We start from the raw sequence: 12744 nt of genomic DNA, 5'->3' as shown, positions 1-12744 counted from the left end.
CACACTGCTCAGGGGGACAGGATGAGAGAGCAGAAGACTTTTGAAAACAGTCAAATTGGAAATCAGAACCTATTGAAAGTTAAAGGTGAGGGAAGGAATTAGATATTGAAAGAGTGTCTAAACTAAAAAGCAAAGAAATGGCATCAGGAAATCGGAGGCCATGCCCCTCCCAATTGTCTGGAGTGGACTGGACTATTTAATCAAGGTTAATCTGGGATAGCAAGTATGGAAAAAAACGCACCCACCCAAACCAAAGTAGCTTAGTACTGGACCACTGACCTCATTTGTTCTGAAATCATTGCTGGAAGGTGCTAAATAAATATTTGCTGGTAGGAAATGAACATCCGAAGTGAGAAATTACATCAAATGAAGCAGCCAGGCATGGAGGCTCATGCTTATCATCCTAGCACTAGGTAGGTAGAGGTTGAGGGATCAGGAGTTCAGGGTCATCCTTGGCTGCAGAGAGTTGGAGGCCAGAGCTGTGTGGTAGCAGCACACGCCTTTAATGCCGGCACTCAGGAGGCAGAGGCAGGTGGATCTCCAAGTTCGAGGCCAGCCTAGTCTACAGAGCAAGTTCTAGGAGAACCAGGGCTACACATAGAAACCCTGTCTCAAAAGAAAAAAGAGGGAGGGAGGGAGGGAGGGAGGGAGGGAGGGAGGGAGGGAGGGAGGGAGAGAGAGAGAGAGAGAGAGAGAGAGAGAGAGAGAGAGAGAGAGAGAGAGAGAGAGAGAGAGAGAAGAAAGAGGCCAGTGTGGGCTACATGAAACCCTATCTCAAATAAATAGTATACAATCAATTGAACTATCAGTGTTAAGCTGCTGCTGATGGAAGGGAACCAGGGGTCCCATCCATTGGCCAGCTAGGTGGGACTGCCTGGGCTGTTCAGATTGATGCATGCAGTGGTCAAGACTATGAAGACCACCCTCCCTTGATCACAGGTCTGCATGGTGTTTTGGTGTCTTCTGCCCTTGTGATTCCTAAGACTTGGGATCCCCTAGTGAGACTCTCCCAGTCTTGGATGAGTTTGTTTTCATCACCTAAGGTTCTCAGTTATCCAGATGTCACATAAGGGACCTCCAACAAGGCCTAGCAAAAATAGCCTGTCCTCTGATCATATCGTCCCTTTCACACAGAGTGCCACTTCCCTGGATAGATAAAATTTACTACCTAAGTCTCAAAACCCATAGCTCCATTATTTTGTTTGTTTTTGTTGTTTGTTTTGTTTTAAAAGTTTATTTTATGTGTAGAACTGTTTTGCCTACATGTATGTAAGTGCACCATATGTGTACCTGGTACCCATGGAGGCCAAAAGATAGGATCCCTTGGAACTAGAGTTACAGACAATTGTGAGATGCCATCTGGTTGTCAGGAACTGAACCCAGGTCAGCCACTGCTCTTAACTGCTGAACCATCACTCCAACTCCTGTACTGTTTCAATCAAGATTAGCTAGGCAAAGTCCCCATCCTGATTTCCCCAGTGAGAACGCTTCTTCACTGACTTCTGGGAGTTACCTGCACTCACCAGGTCTGTCTCCCCATGTGCAGAGGGAGGCAGCAGAACTAGATTATCCCGAGTTCCTTTTCAGTGCTAGCATCACATCTTCAGGTGCCCCAAGGTGTGACAGTGCTGATGGGGAATGGAGACCCCAGACTTCATTAACTCCACATTTTGGAGCATGGAGGGAATCAAGATGGCTGTAACCCAAGAACTTGCCAGGAACTGGCTGAGATGATTCTGCTGCTTGTGGTGAAATGTCTTGGCAGACCACTCAGGTAGGTCGGTACAGGTGAGGGAGAGGGTGGGGTTGACAACTCTGTGGCCCCTGAGTAACGTTTCCTTGCAGGATTGGATGCCTACATATTGGTGGATACCAACTAGATGGGTCCATCTATATTGGCAAAGTAGGTGAGCCGTCACTCCACACACTCACTTGGCAGAGTTTCAATGGATTTCTCACCTTGAAATACTGTCCTGTTTTCATTGTTATTGTTTCCAGTAAGACCTTCCTGTAATCCTCTGGTTCTCTGCCCAGGTGGCACATTCTTTGAGAACATACCTCCAGACGCCGTCGTCGTCGGTCAGAAATAGCTGACCTCATAGCTGGAGCAAGAGAAGACTTGTCCAAAGCCAACGTTCCAATTGTTGATCTGTTGTTTGGTACAAGAAAAGCTGTATTCTAAACCCACCTCAGAGCATACAACTCAGGTGACTAGGTTGATAAGCTTGCTATGTAAGCATTAGGACCTGAGCTCAATCCCCAGCTCTGTATAAAAGACAAAGATAGATATTAGCAGCACACACTGAATGACTAGAGAGGATCAGTTAGGTTTGCTGAGCTCAGTCTAGCAAATTTTGAGCTCCAGCCAAAAGATCCCATCTCAGAAAATGAAGTGGAAAGTGATGAAGACATCTGATGTCAACCTGTGGCTTGACACACACATGCTCATGGACACACATAAGCGTCTACTACATATGCAAGTGTACTTTCACAAAGGTGCAGACAGAGTCATAGGAACCAAGCCCAACTGATCTGTGACTAGCATTCCATGCGCCCTGCCGAGGAGACTGAGAAGGTGCCATTGGAAGAACCACAACAGCACATAGGTTTCAGAAACCAGCAAAGAGTTTGCTGCATCGCTCTGAGAACAGGGCAGAAGTCCCCCAGCGTGGGGACAATCAGCTCCTAATCTGGCTGAGAGGAGGGACAAAGGGGCTGGAGGGGCTACAGAGCCAGGAAGACACCCATGCTTACCAGCCTCACCAGGAAAGGGAAGGCTGGGCCAGCCGGCCTGCAGAGTGGGGGACAGACAGCAAAGGGCCCCAAAGCAGTGGGATTAAGTGTTGAGGTGAGGGGATTAGTTGTGTTGGTGGAAGGAGCAATTCAATCGTGTTCCTTTTTGCAGGGAACCTGATCTCCATGTTCTCAGGGAGCCTTCATCTGCCCTGTGGGTCCTAACTGCAGCTCTAATTAGCTGTGACTGCTTCTTGTCTGGTGGCTGGGGTCGTGTCTTAGCATTCTTTATAGCTCTGGGCACCTAGCAACAGGCAGCTGTCGAGGTAGGGGCAGAATAATCATTGTCTGTCTCAATTCCAGTGTCTCAAATGGAGATTCAGATATATTCTTCTTCTCAGAAAGATTTCTGTTATACAGGAAATGAGCATAGCAGTCATGGTTTCTCTATCTAGATCTCAGAATGCTCCCTGGCCTCAGTGTGAGCTCAACCCCTCATAGTGTATGCCACGGGGTCATGGCCACTGTTTATCTATGGTTACAGCCCCTCAGCCTGCATGTAGTAAGGCAGCCTTTCTTAGGGAAGGAAACAGCAAAACAAAAATAAATGTTAAGAAGTACAGGGGATGGTGATGAAGGCACAGTCTTGAGTTCTTTGGTCTCTCCTAGACAGCATATACTGAACTGTAACTATTTCTTCCAGACATGCACAGAAGTCAAGGTCAGGTGAGCCATGGTTTAACTGCCTGAGCATGAGACTCATGCCATGCCTTATGGGACTGGGTAGTGTGTCTCCTGCGTAGTAGAGCAACCCAGGTTCCACCTCAGCTACGTGAGAATTCCTACCAGGAGGTCTCATAGGTGTTAGAACTGTGTGAGGAGTGAGGGATGCTAGAAATCCACAGATCCCCGTCTCCTTTAAGCATCTGGCCTCTCCAGAGGAAGGAGACTGTATGGGAGACAGCTCTCAACTAGACCAGTAGGGCTATAGAGGAATGGATTAGTAGAACCTCATGGTAGATAGAAATCAGAAGTACTTAGAATGGTTGGCTGTTAAGAGGTCAGGCTGGGACTGGAGAGGTGGTTCCATGGTTAAGAACTCATACTCTTGCAGAGTACCCAAGTTTCTTTCCTAGTACCCATGCCATGCTGGTCTTCTGACCTCTTCAGGCTCCTGCACTACACACATACACATAGACTCTGGCATGCACTTACATATGTGTGCACAGACACTTACTAAGTCAGGCCTGGAGTAGCCCTGGTGTCTTGAGTGCAGCCCTGATGGGTGGCAAGCTTCTGGATTGGGGAAACACGGTATTGTAAGACAGTCAGAGACATAAAAGTAGCTCACATGTGACCAGGGTACACAGACAGGTGTGGGCCTGGCAGACACCTGAGTCCTAGGTTGTGGGCTGAAGAAAAGCACAATGGGCCTGGAGTCATTGCCACTCTGTAATGGGGACCCAAAGAAAACGACTGTTAGGAAGCATGTGGAGAAGAAGCGCAGGCCTGGGTCGGGACCAGGGCTAGGAACATTCAAGGAGCTGATGGAGGTGGCAGAAAAGGAAAGACCTGGGAGATGCTACAAACAACTAGGAGAGGGAGTTGCCATGGCAACCAAGGTAGTAAGGAGTTTCAAGGAGAAAGTAATCAACATTGTCAAATGTGGCAGTGAATTCCAATCAGATGAAGACAGAAATTTCCTCTTTGGCTTTCAGGATTAGCTGGCCTTAAGAGCTTTTGGAAGTCGGGCAGTGGTGGCACACGCCTTTAATCCCAGCACTCAGGAGACAGAGTTGTAGGAATATAAAGGAGAGTGATGCTGACATCAAGGGGGGCACGAGACTCACTAAGTCCTTTAAGGAGTCAGAAAGGAAGAGTTGGAGAGGGTGAGCTAGGAAGGATGAGCACATTGTTCACTAACTAGTATAGACAGCCACACCTCCCGTGTGCCTCTGCTGTGCACCCAGCAGGGTGCCTAACACTGTGGGCTCTTTGGGGCAACAGAGCAGTTGGGGCTTCTGGAGCAGTAGAGGAGAAAGACAGACTCAGTCGTGCTTTTCAGTGTACAGGGCCCCATACTGACGGGGCTCTGATAGAAACATCCTCCAGACTGAAAATTCTGGGTCACAGGTAACCCTGTGCCAGAGGCCTACTCCAGGAAGGACAGAAGCAGAGTCTAGAGGCAGACGGTGAGGAGCTGGAGGAAAGAAAGGAACAAACAGAGCCCTGACCTTTTTCATATTAACCTTGAAGGAAAGAGCAGTGCTGCTGTGTGGATATTCTGGGCTGTGGAGCCAGAGTAATTGAACAATTAGGGATGGAGACAATTATGTGAAATAAGCTCCCAAAGGGGCTGGGATCAAGTGCAGAGGAAGACAAATTAGTTTGGGGCAATAATGTGTATATGACCAAATGTGGGTAAAACTCAATTATTTACCTTTTAGAGAGCAACATGATCCCATGTTCTTTTGGGAGCTTTTATCTGCCCTATATCCTACCTGCATGCCTAATTAGCACCAGTTTGATCTTGTTTTGTGGCTGGGACCATGTCTTAATATTTTGTGTGCAATAGACTGAACTGTTTATAGGTGCCAAGCCAGTATCTTCTGCCTTGGACTGGAATTACAAAAATCAACACATATTCTTGCTTCAACCAAAAAGTATGACTGTTGCAGCACAATAAAGGGGAATTGGAGCAGTTAAATGTAGGGAGGCAGACATTTGGGTGACTGGGTGGAGACAAAGTAGAGTCTGCCTCACACACCCTCATGAGTTCTAGGTTCACACCCCCACCTCACATGAACTTCCTCTCCCCAACAAGATGGTGCTCTGTGTTATCTCCAGGAGGGAATGAGAAGACACACCTGATCATGCCAGCACCACACTAGCGACAAGAATTACTGTAGACTTCCAGCCAACGTGGTAGGACCAGTCTAAGGGACTAAGAGCAGAGAAAAGAAGACAGCAGGCTGGGAAGTTGAGGCTGGCAGCCCCAAGCAGTAGATATAAGAAAGCTGGTCTCTCTGGAGCCCTGGCCACTCTGAACGTGACCCGGGGTCCCATCTCACTGTCTAGTGTGCTCTAGAGAGCAGGCCCTCCCCAGTGGCAGGCAGACCCCAGTGTCATTGCTGTGCTTCGTGCTCATTTTTACATGTGATGTGACAGATGGAGTGGGGCAGACAGGAAGCTTGCTGAACACCTCTCCCCACAGCCCTGCCTGACTTCCCTCCTGGATCCTGTGATAGCCTCTTCACGCTGCTCATCTCTTGTGTGATTCTGTGAGCCAAGGCTGTGTTTTAATGAGCAAAGCTTTGAATAGTGTCTCAGTACCTGATACGGTAAGTACCCTTACCCTGCCCTCTATTCTTTTTTAAAAATTACCTTGTTATATTGCTGGTTTACTTTTATGTATCTTATAATTAGCTTGTCAAAGTTCCATGGGAAAAAAAGATCTTATTAAGGGAGACTGCATTGGAGGGAAAAATAGCATCATTAGGATGCCATCAGCTTCTCCCATCTGCGACTGCGGCGCCGTCTGTCTCCCGTGGTCAATCTCCCTTGTTTGGTTTGGTTTTGCTTTGCTTTTAATGCCTTCTAATAAAAGCTGGCCCCACAGGTCGCAGACGTCCTCCACATTCCTTAATGGCTTGACTCCTGAACACCTTATTAGTTTTGTTGCTTCCATGAACAGAAGAACTTGCCCAGTTTTTCATCACACTTTCCAAATTTTAATCAATTTACTAATCACTATGCAGCATTCACAGACATACACCAAATGAACGTGCTTTGTCCCTGGACAGACAAATGAGAGCACAGCACACATGCAAATCTGAGCTAATTAGCAAGGAATGAATTTGAATGTTTGAATTAAATTTCAATTATACAAGTAAAGCAGGAATACATGTTTTTTTAAATATAGACACATTACAGATGGGGCATCCCTACTTGGCCCTTGGCCTCTGCCTCAGGCCCTTGTACCTTCAGGGAGAGTGAGCTGCTATTAGTGCCCCTGTTGGTCTAGTGCCTGTGCCCTTTCCAACATGTCTCTGTCGTTTTGCTTTGTCTGTCTGCATAGGCAGGTGATGTCCACATTGGAAGTGCTTCTGAGCTGTGTGCCCTACAGGATTCGCCTCAAGTGGCCGTCTGCACCTCCATTCACTCCAGTGCTCCGCTCAGCTGGCCACACACAAAGCAGATCACCTTCTGTTTAGTTGTTTCCTGCTGATTGACTGGAAAATGCCTTTGGTGGCGTTCACACAAACACTGAGGGCACCCACCCTTGCCTTAGTCTCCTTTTTCCCACATACAAGTATTTCTGGAGGACAAGTACTTGGAACTGTTGGGCCATACGAAGACACACTCTGAATTCACATAAAAACAGCCACAGTCTTCTCCAAAGTACCCGGTTCGATCTCCTGCCAGAACGCCTCCACCTTTAACATCTTCACCAATTGGATGGGTTCAGATACTGTCATGGGTTAACATTCCCTGTGCTGTGCCACAGCCGAAGCCTCTGTTTACCTCTGGACTGTATACCCAAGTCCTTCTTGCTCCTCTCCCTCTGCCTGCCTGCCTGCCTCCCTCTCTCTCCCTTCCTTTCCTTCCCTCCCTCCGTCCCATCTTTCTCCCTGTCTCCCTTTCTTCCATTGTCTCACTGTGGATTCCTTTCTAGCCTCAAACTCGGAATCCTCCAGTCTCAGTCTGCTGAGTACTGGGATTATAGCTATGATGTCACTTCCTGCCCATTTCTTGTCTTTCTTTTTTAAAGATATTTCATCTTTCATTGGTTTTTGGTTCTTCATCTACTTCATGCTTTTATATACTAATGCTTTGTTGTTAATGACATTTTTCTACATTGTGATTCTTTTGACATTTAGTTGAATTGCTTTTAGAAAAATTTAAGTTTTGATATAGTCATCTGTTGGTTTTACTTTTACACTTTCTTTTGGCAATCCTAAAAAACCTTTATCAGGGCAGTGATGGCATATGCCTTTAACCCCAGTACTTGGGAGGCAGAGGCAGCCACATCTCTGAGAGTTCAAGGCTAGCCTGGCCTATAAAGCCTAGGATAGCCAAAGCTGCACAAAGAAACCCTGTCTAAAGAACAAAAAAGAACAAGTCTTCTTTATATTAAATTCAAGGCATTTTTACTGTATTTTCTTCTCTGGCATTTATAGTTAACATATATATTTATGTTTATATATAATTTTTAAATTATATTTTGTTATGTATAAAGAATAAATTCCATATGCATGATTCTTATTGTCTAATGTCACCACCCTACTATTTTGTGGAATGTAGACGGTGTCATCTAAGCCTGCTCCCTTTACCTAGCGCCACCCCACCACACTGTGTGAGTGTACCCCACCACACTGTGGGAGTGCACCCCACCACACTGTGGGAGTGCACCCCACCACACTATAAGACCTTCCCTGGTCTGAGGTGTCTGTCTCCTCCCAGGCTGCTGCTGAGCTGTGATAAGAGCAGAACCAACTCCTTCTCTGATGTGCAGAATTGCTTTGGTCATCCTTGTACGTTAGTCCTACCATATGAATTTTAAAATATATCAATTTTCAAGAGAATTTTTGCTGGGAAATTTTATTGGAGTTATACTGAATTCACGGACAAATCTAAGAGAAATCAGCCTCTCTTTCCCAAGTGCTCATGGTACCCTCCCAGCCCAGGGCATCTTGTCCCTCTGGAGGAGATGGCTGCTTTCTCTGGGTCATCCTGCATTTTGTTTCTTGGTGGATTTCACCCTCAGCCCTTTGACAGGGTTTTCCGGCAGCTCTGGATGGCGGGTCCCCTGTGCTTCTGTTTGCCTGACCCGTGGTCCACATCTCAGCCTTGCACTAATCAGGGAGCTTGCTCTGCAGACACACACAGTAAACGTTCTTCCTCCCTGGGCACAAACGCACGAGCACCGCCGAACACAGAGCCGGTATAATTGGCCGAAAACAAATTAGAATCGTTCCAAATTACACTTTAATTAAGCAAGCAAAGCATGAATACATTCTCCCATTTAGAGGTGGGACAGCGTGGACCCAACTGCTGTGTCTGCCACCTGAGATTGAGGCCTCTCCTCCAGGAAGCCTCTGTTGAGAGCTTCAGGGATTTCTTTTCAGAGTAGCACACATCTTAGCAATGGTGAGGGTATCCAGAACAAATGTAGCCCGGTCATGGGTGTTACACGGTACTCTTCTCATTTACTGCCTACCTGGGTCATACTTGTCTGTGTTCTGTTTTCCCTTCCAAACATCACCCTGAAGTTAGTTTTCCCTCATTCAGGAAGAGCACAGCAGAGAACACCAATGCACAGGTTCTAGAAACATTCTCCAGGACCTAGGCTGGCCACTGTCTATGAATTTTGAAGCAAGATTTCATGTAGCCCAGGCTAGTCTCAAACTCACTGTGTAACCAAGGTTGACCTTCAACTCAAGGGTTAGAACTGCAGGCCCTCATGTCCAGCCAAACTTAGCCTCTTACCTTGCCTTCTGAAGGCCTCCCCGTCACCAGCCTCTCAAATATTTTCTGACTTTTTTCCTCTGAAAATTTCCTGCTGCTTTTCTTACATTTGCATCATACTGTTTTCTAGCTCTCACATTTGACACGTGACCGCAGGCGAGGCTCATTAGAGTGTGGCATCGGTGCTTAGTTTTGATACACTTCAAAATGGATGACTAAGTTTTCCAATACAACTTATTGGCGTGCTGTCATTTCCTCTGGTGATTTTGGTTTATTCCCTTTGTTCGACACAGCTCCCAGCTGTGTCCAACACAGGCTCTTTCTCTCCAGTCATCCATGTGCTCCCTACAGTTGCTTTGATAACAGTGAAAGCAATCCACTCTCTTGTTTTGTGGCATCGTCTTGGTCTTGTATATTGTTACAACAGTTTACATTTTTGAACCAGTTGGTCAAGCTTTAAAACCTTGCTGGGAGTTTTAGGGAATCTGTGGCTAAATCTGAGAGAAATGGACATCTTTATCCTGTAGCACATACAGTGCTCCCAGTCCAGTCATTTTCCTGCCTTTTAGAAGTTTGGTGTTTTCCTCTGGTGACAGTCTTGCCGACTTCATATTTATTCTTGGGTCCTCAAGGTTTTGCTAGCAGCCCCCTGCTTCTGTTTGCCTGACCCGTGGTCCCCATCTCAGCCTTGCACTAATCAGGGAGCTTGCTCTGCAGACACACACAGTAAACGTTCTTCCTCCCTGGGCACAAACGCACGAGCACGCCGAACACAGAGCCGGTATAATTGGCCGAAAACAAATTAGAATCGTTCCAAATTGCACTTTAATTAAACAAGCAAAGCATGAATACATTGTTCCATTTAGAGGTGGAATTACATGAACCCAGCTGCTGTCACCTCTACCAAAGTCCTGTACCCCATCCCCTCCAGAGCTCTGTGTGTCTGCTTCTGTGTGTGTGTGTGAAATCCATGCTGGTGCAAGCTTGCCGGAGGCTGCATCTTGACTCACTGTAGAATCTTTACAGCACAGCCATGCTGATTCCTAAAGCTCATGTCCTTTAACACAGCAGAACACTGGTTCCCTCCGTTCTCGTTCTCCGTCTCCAGGCTCCACCAATATTTAGTCGGTTCTTTGTCTCTACTCTGTTGTGAGCAGCCTTCTAACTTGGCAATGATGAAGAGGTAGGATGCTGGGTCTGCACATTTTCAGTTTTAGCAGACTTCACTGGTGCCCTCCATGGTTTCTTTACCATGCAAGCATCTAGCCAGAGGCTGACTTTAATCCCCACACCATGAGCAGTTCTCAGTGTTTGCCAATAGGATAACTGAAAAAGATAAATCCCTTTTTAAATTTGTATTTTGCTGTTTGCCAGAAAGTTTTTCTTGTGTACATTGAGTGTTTGTATTATTCCCACTGCCTGTTTTTGCATTAGGCTCTTCATTGACCTGTAGAACATCCCGGTGTAATCTGGATAGTATATTTTTGTGCCTTTTGGACAAATATTTTTTCTGGCTCTCAGCTCTTTGTAGAATCCTGTGTTAGACAGAAGTTACCAATTTTGATCTAATACATTTCCCCAATCTCCTTTATTCCTTTTTTAATATATTTCATGTTTGGTTTAGATGGAACCTTTATTGTTTCCTAATGGTTTCACAGTTTTTGTTCTTGGCTCTTTCTTGCATCTGGAATATATTTCTCTGATTGAATTGAGACAGCATCTAACCTTTCTCAAAACGGACAGCCAATTATCAGAACACAATAGAATGGATCGGCTCCTCATCCTTTCTCTGCCACTCTGAAGTGTCCTTCCTCTAGACTGAGGCCCCATTGCTATGCGGTTTCAAGGCCCCTGGCTTTTTTTGTTTTTGTTTTTGTTTTTGTTTTTGTTTTTGTTTTTTAACTAATTTGTTTATTCCTGTCAGCACCAGACTTTAATTTGCCATTGCTTTTTACCACCTTTTGATATACAGCCCAGCTTGCTCCTCCACACAGGTTTTTAAGCTGCTTGTCAAATACTGTGGATTCAGAGATTAATTCGGGGGAAGCTGACATCAGTACAATACTCTGCCATTCACTGCAGGAGCCAGGCAGAACTCTGTTTGTCTGTCACATCTTCCACACACCCAGGTTTCTGCTAAGAAACTTGTGGCTTCCCTCATGGATTTAGTTCTTTGGTTTCCATTATTGTTGTGAATGAGTTTTCACTGCCCCCTCTCCTGTTTTGTTTGGCTTTTGTTTGCTACATTTCTTTTTAATCTACTTTCTAATCGCTGCACTTCATTCACAGACACACACAAAGTAAACGTTCTTCCTCCCTGGGCACAAACACGCAAGCACAGTTGAGCACAGAGCCGGCGTAATTGGCTGAAAATGAATGGGAATTTTTTCAAATTAAAGTTTAATGACACAAGCGAAACCTGAATACATCCTTCTTTTTAAGAGCCAGAGCACCGCTGCTGCAGCTGGAGTCCCTTCTGGCCACCTGCTTCCATCCCATTCTTCTTCCCCTTCCCCAGTGGGAGCCACTGTGATGGGCTTGGTGTGTCCTTTTTTGGACCTTTCTAAAAACTCGTAAATATGTATCTACACACCCACAGGAGATACAGAATTTTACCATCCATACGCAGTTTTTACCCTGGGTGAACATTATTAAGGCTGCAGAATGTAATGTCAGTATTGTCACACACCCTAATGTGGCAGTGGGGGAAGGAGGCAGCTGCAGGGAAGACTGAGCAGCTGCGGACACATGGTGGACGGAGGAAGGAAGGGGCAGATAGGTTCCATCCAGTCGGATAACCAAAATCGAACTTTAAACCCTGCTGTTGGCATGGGGCTGTCAGGGAGTACTTTCCAAAGGCCCGAAGCTTAGTCTGTGGGACATAAGAGGTCTTAGAGATAAGAAAAAGATATAGCAGATGCAGTTCTGAGACCTCCTGCGAGCCCATTTCAGTGTCACGGGACTTAGAAGGGCGGCTTCAGGGCCCCGCTGGTGGCTTTCCTGGCCTTCCCCTCCCCTCTCTGTCTAGGTGCTGCTGGGTGAAAACATAAAACTTGGAACTCTGACAGCCATCCTGCCATGAGGAGGGGACGAGACTGCTGAGACTGGGCCGGCGTTCCTGCGACCACTGACTTGTGGATTGTTCACACTTGAATAAATGTTCTTGCTGCTAGCTGCTCTTAGATGTGATGTTCTGTGGAAAGCACCTCCCCTAACCCTGAAGTTTTAAAGCTGGGTGGGTGTGGCCGCCTTAAGGAGTGGAGGCTGAGGGTCTGAAGGGTTTCCTTTCCTGCCGCACATTCCCGGCCAGCCCTCTTCCTCGGGCTCTCTGCTTCTCCCTTCATAGCAATGATTGACTTGGTGGATGCCGGTGTTTCACACCGCTCAAGATCATGACCTTCAAGGCAACAAGATGCTTGGGGGACTGAGGCAGGAGATGTGAGTTGGAGACCAACGTGGGTTCCATAGTGAGACCCTATTTAAAACAAGAAATACCCACCCCCACATGTCATAGGACCCAGGGGACAGTGCCTAAAAATGCTT

General features: G+C 46.5%; 1 long non-coding RNA gene across 1 annotated transcript; it reads left to right on the top strand.

Moving 5' to 3' along the window:
* The first annotated feature begins 710 nt into the window (after window positions 1-710).
* LOC110343650 lies at window positions 711-12373 on the top strand. The gene is made up of 2 exons (XR_002385948.2): window positions 711-6074; window positions 6812-12373. It is a non-coding gene; the product is annotated as an uncharacterized LOC110343650 (long non-coding RNA).
* The last annotated feature ends 371 nt before the right edge of the window (window positions 12374-12744 follow it).

Source organism: Mesocricetus auratus, unplaced genomic scaffold (assembly GCF_017639785.1).
Source record: "Mesocricetus auratus isolate SY011 unplaced genomic scaffold, BCM_Maur_2.0 Super-Scaffold_100028, whole genome shotgun sequence".
NCBI classification, from domain to species: domain Eukaryota; kingdom Metazoa; phylum Chordata; class Mammalia; order Rodentia; family Cricetidae; genus Mesocricetus; species Mesocricetus auratus.
Note: the sequence above shows the minus strand (reverse complement) of the source record. Positions and strands in the feature narration are given on the sequence as shown.